Genomic DNA, 10,488 nt, shown 5'->3' on the forward strand with positions numbered 1-10,488 from the left:
CAACATGAACAAAAACTTCATGATATGTAGGCTACCTAAAATAGACATTTCAGGGCCAGGGAGATGGCTCAGTGGAATATGTGCTTCCCTGGCAAGCTGAAAGAGCCTGAGTTCAATCCCTCTGTTCTGGAAAAAAAATACCTTGTTAAATTACATTGATATAATGGGGCCAGGGAATTGGCTCAGTAGGATAAGTGCTTCCCTGGCAAGCGCAAGGGTCTGAGTTCAATCCCTAGTTTTGCCAATACAACAAAAATAAATAAGTTGCATAAATAGATAGATAGGTAGATAGATAGATAGATGATAGATGATAGATAGATAGATAGATAGATAGATAGATAGATAGATAATCTGTGTCTGTGTGTTGAGTGTTCTGTGTAAAAGTATACCTGCTTTCTGTTAACAATCTACAAAGATTTAACTACTAAAATGTCCATGGTCAATAAGAAATAACAGTTCTCTGGAAACACTTTATATTTTAAGGTGTTAAGTCTGCTCTGACCTAACTGGATCTGATATTCTGTGTTAGATTTGAAAATAGATTCTTTTGTATTCTCTTGACAGCTTCCCAGGAATTTTTACCTTTAATAGGAGGATGTGGTGGGGGTACAAGTGTTAGTGATGTGGATGTGACTTCCCATGGATTTAAAATTCACTTTACTGTTTTATGGAAAAGCTTTTTCATAAATCTGGTGCCTTTTGGTAATAATAATCCTAACTTTTCTCTCATGCAGTATATAGATGATCTGTTAGCTAGAGACACAGGAGTTGGGTAAAGATGAAATAAATAAGCTATTAGGGGTGTTGCAAGATAAGGGGTACCTCATCTCTAAGAGGAGCGCTCAGATATGTGTTCAAACTGTGAAATTCCTTGGATTCACCCTAACATGGGAAACCCATGCCTTCTTGAGCTCCCAGACCCAAGCTATTCAAGGGCAATAAGAGCTCAACAATGGAAAGGAGTTATAAGCGTTCCTGGGAATAGTGGATTTTTGTTGGTTTTGGCTATCAATTTTGCCTGTATTGCTAAACCCTTGCATGAACCCCCTAAGGGAAGTAATAGCCTCCCACTTGGATTGGAATTCAGAACAGCAAAAGCCTTTGAGGATTAAAGAAGGAACTCTTGCAGGCTCCTGCTCTGGCCCTAACAGACATTACTGATCCCTTTCAACTGTTTGTTCATGAGAAAAAAAGGAGTTTCAAGGAGAGTCTTAACTCAGACCTTAGGGCCATAGAAGCACTCTGTGGTCTATCTGTCCAAAGACTAGACTATGGCTGCTGGGTGGTATTCATGTCTGCAGAACACTGCAGCAGCTACTGTATTAGTAAAGGAAGTTGGCATATTAATTCTGGTACAGATGTTGAGAATGTTCTTGTCCCATGCAGTGGAGACAGTGCTGTGAGGCACTAGTGGAAAGTGGCTTGCTAGTACTAGGTTGGCCAGTACCAGGCAGCCCTCCTTGAAGATTCACATCTAACTCTTCAGACTGTACAGGCCATTAATCCTGCATCCTTCCTTCCAATGCCACTGGAACCCTTTGGAGCAAGATTTTGTGGAGACAATGAGGCTATTTATTCTGCAATACCTGACCTTTAGGTCACACTGCTCCAAGACCCCAATCTTGTCCTGTTTGCAGATAGAAGCAGTACCGTAATACATGGAGTACATAAGGCAGGAACAATGTCCTGTGTCTATGGAAAGGACAGTGTGGTAAGAAACACTGCTCCTAGAGACTTCAGCCCAAAAGGAAAGAGGCCTCATAACCACAGGAGGAAAAAAACATCAAAAACTCCCATGAGATTTTAAACTTGTTACAGGAAGTATGGTAGCTCACTGAAGTGGCAGTGATTCACTGTCCTGGACATCAAAAGGGCCGAGGTAATAAGGCTGCCAACCTGGCAGCAAAGCAAGAAGCTGTGAGAGGCTCACTGCCAGAAACACATATCATGGTATCACCACTCCTTCAGCCATCCAAATATTTTGAGACTGAGTTATTGTGGGAAAATTCAGAAGGGGCATCAGAAAAAAATGGGTGGCAAATCTTGTCCGGAGAATAGTATTTTTGTCTGAACATATGAGGCATTTTGTGATTTGGGTACTACATGACAAGACCCACCTGGGCAAGACATCTATGACCAAGCTGCTTTGCCACTCTTTCTCTATCTCCAGACTTTGAACTTTGTGTACCTCAGTGGCCAAAAAATGTGTGACCTGTGCTAACAATAATCCAGTTTCTCACCCACAGTGTAAACCAGGCATCATATGCCAACAGGAAACCCTCCCTTTTGAATATGTCAAAGTGGATTTTACTGAGGTCAAGTCAATGGTTAGAAACAAAAAGTACTTGTTAGTGCTTATTTGCACCTGCTCAGGATTGGTTGAGGCCCTGCCCACCAGAACTGAGACCTCCATAGAGGTGGTAAAAGTACTGTGAAACTAATCATCCCCATGATAGTAGGCTCAAATAATGGGCCTGCTTTCATGGGTAGAGTAGTCCAGAGCCTTTCCATTGTTCTGGGCCTAAAATGGAAACTACATACTGCCTACTGAACCCAAAGCTTGGGCCAAGTATAGTGGCAAAACTACACCCTGATGACCACCCTGTCCAACCTCTGCCGGGAAGCAGGTGCAAACTGGATGTCTATGTTTCCTGTGACTCTACTGTGGTCACGTTGCACCCTATACTGGAATGGGCTCACTCCTTTTGAAATCCTTTTTGGAAGATTGCCACCCTTGGTGCCAGTATTGGAGGAACTGTGAGAGACTGAGACTTGGAGTATGCAACAGGAACTGCAGGCCTTACAAAGGACTTTGAAGGGACTACAGAAAACTGTACTAGAATGTTACCCACTCCCTCTTCATGTCCCTGTATGTACTTTCAAATTGGAGGATCTGGTGGTAATCAAAAGCTGGAGGGAAAGGCCCCAGATGGGAGGGGCTATGTGATGTCATCCTGACTGCACACCTACCTGTGTTAGAGTTGCAGGTCGCAAGCCATAGATTCATCACTCACAAGTGAAAAAGTGAGTAGCTGAGGTACTATCAGCCCTGCATTCCCCCAAACCCTGCGCACCTTAATTGTCTGAATGATTCAGGTGAGAGAGAGCTCCATTCAAGTCATCACAGTGAACCTCCTGTTTGAGGTGAAGCTAATCTCCTCAGCAGCTATCATGGGATAAATAATGACTGCTGTTTGCTTGGAGACACCAGGAGAACACTTATGCAGTTACACTCTCGAGTGACCAAGTATGCACTCTGTCAGACTCAAACAGACTGTGCTTGCCTCTTTGCACCTCCTTTGTGCTCAGTAGATTGTAGTATTTGTTGTAGCAACATGTAAATTATGGAATCCAGAATATTGGACAGAAAGGGCTGACTCAGTAAAATATTCCTTCCCTGCTTGTGAGGTGCAAAATCAGGCAATCAATCTATACTCCTGCGCACATGAAGGCAAAAACCTGGACATCGATATAGTGGAGCATGGGCTATACATGTGCTCAAAGGTGATGGGAGGTAATTGTGCTAAAGAAAGAGAGACATACTGCCCACATTGGTGTTGTGAGACAATCGGGCTCAAAGGAGTTTTCAAAGGAAGTCCTCTTGGGACCTAAACTCCCTAACCAGTTGGTGGATACAAAGTGACACAAATATTCAGGTGTACCAGGAAAAATGTGCTGGTTGTCACACCAGGTACTCAGATGAGTTTTGCACACAGGTCATGAGATGGGTAGCCTAGGAGCTAAGACCGGAATCTACCAGTTGCTTAGCAAAATCCACTATTTGCTAAACTCCAGCCTTCAGTCAGGAAGCCTGCTGGATGTGTATATGGTCCAGTTCACCTTCTTATGAGGCTGTAGGCTCTGAAGAACCTATGACACCCATGCAACAATTGTGTTCCTCAAAGGAGGAAGAGACACTGTCTCTGTTGATGGTAGAAACAATGTACAGAAAGGGATTTTGTATTTGTATATACAACTACTTGCTCTTTATTCAAAGAGAAGATTTGTACTAATAGTGTTTGGACAAGATATCATGTCTGCATCTTGTACTATGAATAAGTGCTATGAATACAACAACATGCAATGTATTAATTATTGTAACTGTCTTACTAACTGGTTTTGAAACTGTCTCATTGCTATTTGTTTATCAATAAAATTAATAAAAAAATATTAAATAAGAGATAAGCTGCCAACTTCAAAGAGACATTTTGTTTCTTAGAAAGAAAAATATGCCTAAGAGAGAGGAATGTAAGGGATGGCATCTAGCATACTACCTTATTCACTTTTAGAAGTAAAAGAGACTGAGGCACAATTCAACTAACCCTTTTCTGAAGTACTTACATAGAGGCAGCCTTGCCAAAATAACCCCATTCCTCACTCCTTCCCCTTCTCTGTCAGAAATTTCATGAACATATAGGAGATAAGGAGGAGATAGTAGCCATTTAGGGCAATAAGATACAAACAGTTTGCCCATACTTACGCATAAATCCTTCTGCCTGAACCTTGCACCTATAGGATATAGGAACATCACATTCCTGCCCTAACCCTACACCTATAGGATATAAGGGGCACTACATTGCTTCCCAGTTGTCATAGCAACAAAGAAATTATAAAAGCAAGTAAGGAACAAATAACTGTGCTTTTTGTGTCTTCCCAGATGGATTGAGGAGTGCATAGGTTGCCAGCTAACTAATAAAATGTTCCATAATTCCTTTTAATTTTGTCTTACATTGGCAATATGCTCAATCCTGGCTGTTACAAGTATACCCTGAATGTTTGACTTAACAGTGGGTCTGTGCTTGTTGAAGATATGCACACTGATGATAAATTCATAAAACAAAAGGAGGGTATGTAACACACCTGCATTTTCAAGCAGATCCGTCTTCTCTGCTTTCACAAAGTACTCTATCTTTTGGTACAAGGCCTCATCAACAGCATCTTCAGTGGTTAAGGTGGGAGAAAGCAACATGAATTTACAGGCATATGTCTTACAAGCAATCATTCCGTTTCCCAATAACCCCCCTGGGGAAATCTCTTTGCGCTGCCAGCATCCATTCTTTAATTCTGTGCTCTAAAGGGACATAAGTAGGGCTCATGACCCTAACTGTGTTCTAGACAGTTGTACTGACATTTTTCAGTTATACCATCGTATATGATAGCTTACACATTAAATCCAAGTCCAAATACTAAAATCTTTTCAATCTTGAAGTCTATAATTCAGAAGATAGTTTCCCAAAAATCAAGAATACAAGTAGTCATATCTACTTTTTTAAATAGGCATAACAAGTTCAGTGTTTCTCAAAATAACTTCAAGATAAACTTCACCCTTAAACTCCATCTTGATGTTCTGCTCTCCATCTGCCCAGCTGAGTTCCCAAGATAATGAGGATCAGAAGAAGAAGTATTCCCAGTATGATGCAAATAATCTCATATAAGGAGAAGTAATCAGGGACAGAGTGTGAACCTGAACTGATGCCTGAGAAGGAAAAATGACTTTATAAAATGTCATAAACTCAGAGAAAAACACTTATTTCAGTCGTCCACAAGCCTTCACTACAGTGCATTTGCCTGAAGCAAAGTGCACAAGCCCAGATCCCACACTAACCTGTGACCACCATTGTTTTATTCTCAGTCTAAGTGATTTCCTAAGGCAATGCTGTTGAGACATTGGTGCCCTTTGCTGCCTAAACTTAACAAATACTGTTGCTTCTAATACTGGATCACCAAGTCTACAGGAATTTTGCAGGAAGTATGCTAGATTCCATAGCTCAGGTTTCTGAAAATCTGAACATTTCCTCTATTATATTACACAGAGCAGAAGAACCACTTACGTTTAGGATTGGAAAGAGTAGTCTTTTTTTCACCTGATGAAAGAAGAAAGAAATTGGGATCAGTGCACTTCACTGATTGGACAGTAACTATGTCACAGGTACTATTGCTGTACATGTTTCTCTCCCAGAAGGGAGGAGTTTACAGTGCAGCCTCTCTGGAGCCAAAGCACTGAGCAGAGGGCAGTCTAGGAAGGGCTTCTGGACATTCACACAAACGCACACACAATACACACACACACACACACACACACACACACACACACACACAAACTTAGCTGCAGTGCCCGCCCATGCCCATGACCCTACCACTCACCTGAGCACCTCACACCTGCATCCTCCTCATGCTTGCAGTTACTCTGTCCCCAGGGGGCACTGGAACAGGCCCACAGGGAAAACTCCCTAACCCTGCAGTCCACATCATCCAGCCAGATGCTTCCATTTCCAGGGCCAAATGCAGCTTCTCCCAGGGCATCCAGGGCAGGGCCACAACCCAGCTGCTGACACACCACCTCGGCCTCTGCCAGGCCCCAGGAGTCATCACACACTGTTCCCCAGGAGCCTTTGTACCACACTTCCACTCTCCCTGAGCATTTGCTGTCACCACCCATGAGCCTCAATTTCTCTCTCTCTGCAAAGAACACAAGACCTGCTTTTACTGCTCTGGTGGAGGTAAGGAGCCCCTGGGAATTATGAAGTAGACAGGGAGACTGAGGTATTTGTGCAGGGGCCAGAGTTCGGACAGCTCTTAGGTCTTTGCGCTGCAGGAAGAGAGTGGTGTAGCCTGGGTTAGGGGAGACTGGGCTGGTCCCAAGTCTCCCAAGCTCACACTAGATCAAGAAGCGAGGGGACATAACATGACCAATATAACATTGATGTTGGATCTTGACTGATATGCTTTTATTTGGCATGAGGAGACCTGAGTGATTTCCATTGAGAATTCTGAGCTTTATTCTCTGGAAAACAGCCATAAACCCAAGTTTCAATATCTGTGGTGATATTTTTTGTTACTACATGTTTGCTGCATAAAATAATTACATTTATTGTGGAGAGTTAGTACATGTTCATAAAAATCTTAATTTTTAGTTGTTAAAAACCTATATAAAATTAACACATACCTTTTTTTGTTCAATACTTAAAACATACGGAACAAATTTCTCACTAAATTCCTTTGCATTTAAATTTGTTGTTACGGGCCAACGAGACTGCTTAGCAAACTAAGCATCTACTCAACGAAGTGCAGAGACTGGATTTGATGTACAGAACCACATGCTTTGCTGGCTCCACCCACAGGTGCACTGAGCCAGCCACCAAGATCTGGTGTGGTAGAGTACAACTGAAATCCTAGTACTGGAGAGGCTGAAGTAGGATGATCACTACACATCCGAGGTGTGGTGAGATTGTGTACCAAATACGTAATTATTTTTAATTTGTTGTTAAAATTTCTTGAAATGTGTCACATAGTGTTAATAGGACATGTCATTTCTCCTGTTGAAGAACCATTTCTTTCCTTGAGTGACACTCAAAAGTAGTCACCAAGTTTTTATCCCTCCTTTTTGAATGCTGTAATCGCTTGATAACTTTTCATTGCACAGGATCCGCTGAAAATAATTCTGTTAAATACTTGCTAATAAGTGGGATAAGGGAAATGTAAATTAATGCTGATGACTTGCAATATTAAGCATGATTACATAGCAGAAAAGTTATTTGCATTCATTATTCCACTTAATTTTTAATGTAAAATTATGAATCAAGAATAACACAATTTCTATTCCTTAACAGGAGTAGAAATAGGAGTCACAGAATGATAGGTAAGTAGTCGATAGCTAAGTTGTACAAGAGAAACATTTGCTCAAAATGTAACATATTCATCAAGTAGAAATAACAACTGAGATGACACAAATAAAAAGTACAACAAAAAAAACCATAAAACTGAATCACATAGAAGTATATGTGAACGCAAAACAATATAGGGAAACCATTCATGTACAGAGTTCTTGTGCTAAAGTACCGTAATTGGTATATATTTCCCAAATTATCCTGTCAAGGATGCTAGATCACCTCTGATCCCAGTGATAAGGATTTCTGTTGGATGCATACTCACTCTCAGGACTGGAGACCTCACTACCACTCAGGGAATAGTTTCTTACTGGACGAATATATAACCAGGCTGTGGTCTTGTAGTTGAATATCCCTTCAGCCTATACAGGGCAAAGACAAAGGAGGACAGAAGGAGGCAAGAAAGAGATAAAGTGGTGCCTTTGAAATATTTATCACCATATCCTCTCCAATTGATTCTGGATCCCATTCATAATACCACATTAAAAAACCTAATGATGGATGAGATAAAGAAAGAGAGACAGTGTGTGTGTGCTGGACAGAACAAAAGGAATGCTGAAAGGAAGTTCAAACATGTTTAAATGCAAAAGAAAGATGAAAGAAAAGAAAGAAATGCAAAACTCTCCAAGTCTGAAGTATTGATGCTTCCGTAGGTTTGAAATGGGGCCAGTGAAATCTGTTATACTTATCTTAGACTTCAAATATCTTAGAATGAACAGTGTAGGCTATGAAACTTTGCTGATTTTTTAAAAACACAATGTAATTGATCTTAATAGACAAATCATAGAAAATAGAATGTTTTATGTAAAGAAATGAGAAGTCAATTGAAAATTACCAGTCCTAGAAAGAAATATTACAATTTGTATTCCAATCTGCATTTTGTCATCTGATAATATAACTATTGGCAGCCAATAAAATTAACAGCAAGAGTGGCACATATTCAAAAATATCTTAAGATTGTTTATCAACAATTTAGAAATATTATGTATGATACAATTCCAATACTATAAAAACAAATAAAACACAGCATAAAGCTGTTCCTTTAACGGGTAATGAGCTGTACCTTCCTTCCTGAGGCTGTTGGTTTGCAAATAATTTTGTTTCAAACGGAAGTGTTTGGCAAACCTTTGTTTTTGTCTGCAAACTACACTAAGTGACAAACATGCCTTCAGCCATCTTTCACACACACACACACACACACACACACACACACACACACACACACCATGTAGCCATCTTTTACAAAATTGTGGAACAAATTAAATTCATGGACCTAGGAGTCACTGTACAAGTTGGGACATTTTTGTACAAAAATAGAGGATGTATAAAATGGTCTTTCTCATTTAATGATCCTATTCATGTCACAGGAATGTGACTGGACTAGTGGAAATATACTATGACTGACATGTCCTTTTTTATTATTATATGCTTTTGTAGGTACAAAAGAAATAGTTTTCAGTGAAATAAAAAGGAAATACTTACTTTCTAAGCCTAAAACAAATGAATAAGAAGAATACAATTTTTTTAGCATCATGCACGTGCAAATACACCAAGTGTAAGTGAGGCTAATGCAGGGCAGAGAGAAGAAGGCAGGCTGTAAGTGAAGTGGAGTAGCCAGCCCTCATCTAAAGCATCCTCTGTCCCTCTAGCCCTCTTTTCCAGAATGCACCAAACAGTCCTAGAAAACTCAGATTAAACCCAAACCTACTGATTTCCACCCATCAGTGAAAGTCGAGTCCCCTGGAGAAATTCAGAGTACCCTCCCATATTCTTGTAAAAACCTGAGGAATCTGACAAAGTGGCTGCATATCTCCTTGCATTTTTGCTAAAGGAGCTAATTACAGAACCCTGTGACATATTTTCCAGCTATTTTTTGTTCCTGTGATACAAAAAGATATGTACCAATATCACTTCTAAATGCAGGACATCTCACACATCAAAACAGCAAATTGTAATGGAAATGAATATATTTCTAGCATTGAATAGACAAGATATTATAGAAGAAAAAGAGAATAAAAGAGGTAGCCAGTTAATTCTGTTGAACAATGGCTTTAGACACTAACAAATGATCTTTCCTGAACTCAGATGGCAGGGAGATAGGAGATATTTGGTGAGAAAGGCAACACAACTTACTGCACATTTCAAAGGAGAGAGAAATGGAGAGCGAGGTGAACTGAGCCTAAGTACTAGGGGAATACGAATGACATTAGATGAAATGGACAATAGCAAAAAGGAAAATTTAGCAGCAGAGATTGTGTGGGTGGAAGTAAGCAATATACACTTTTTTATTTTAGGAAAGGGTCTACAAGGTGTTCAGGGTCTCACTACTAGATCGGACTCGTACAGATCTGCCTGTTCACAGCCTCCCAATAGCAAGGATTACAGGCACGCGCCACCACACCCAGTCTCAATTGCCATCTCAGTGCGTTACAGGGGCAAGGCCAGCACTGCAGGCTCGGGGATCAAACCCTGGCCCCTCAGCCTGCTTACAGGCGCTTTAATCCACTGAGCTATTCGGCCAGCCTGCATTATACATTGTAGACAAAATTGTACATGCCCATTAGATATTTTAAGTGGCAATAGGAATTTGCAGTAAAATGTGTAAGTTTGGAATTCAGGACAGAGTTAGGCTTTGGAGATTTGTAGCTGTGAGGTTTCAATCTGTAGATAACCTCTAAGCCCATGGACCTCAACAAGATCTCACAGAGAGTGTAGCTGTGGAACAGCAGATTATGAGGTGTATAGCAGGACAGGTCTAAATCCAAAATCTGGGGTAAAAAACACTAAAAATTCAGTAAGACAAAATGAGAAGAGTATTCAA

The 10,488-nt window shown here is 40.6% G+C and overlaps 1 pseudogene; it reads right to left on the reverse strand.

The window, feature by feature from the left end:
- LOC105740889 overlaps positions 1-10,488 on the reverse strand; it is a 145,375-nt pseudogene that overhangs the window by 5,252 nt on the left and 129,635 nt on the right.

The sequence above is a fragment of the Octodon degus genome, unplaced genomic scaffold, assembly GCF_000260255.1.
Source record: "Octodon degus isolate 3935 unplaced genomic scaffold, OctDeg1.0 scaffold00292, whole genome shotgun sequence".
In the NCBI taxonomy this organism is placed as follows: domain Eukaryota; kingdom Metazoa; phylum Chordata; class Mammalia; order Rodentia; family Octodontidae; genus Octodon; species Octodon degus.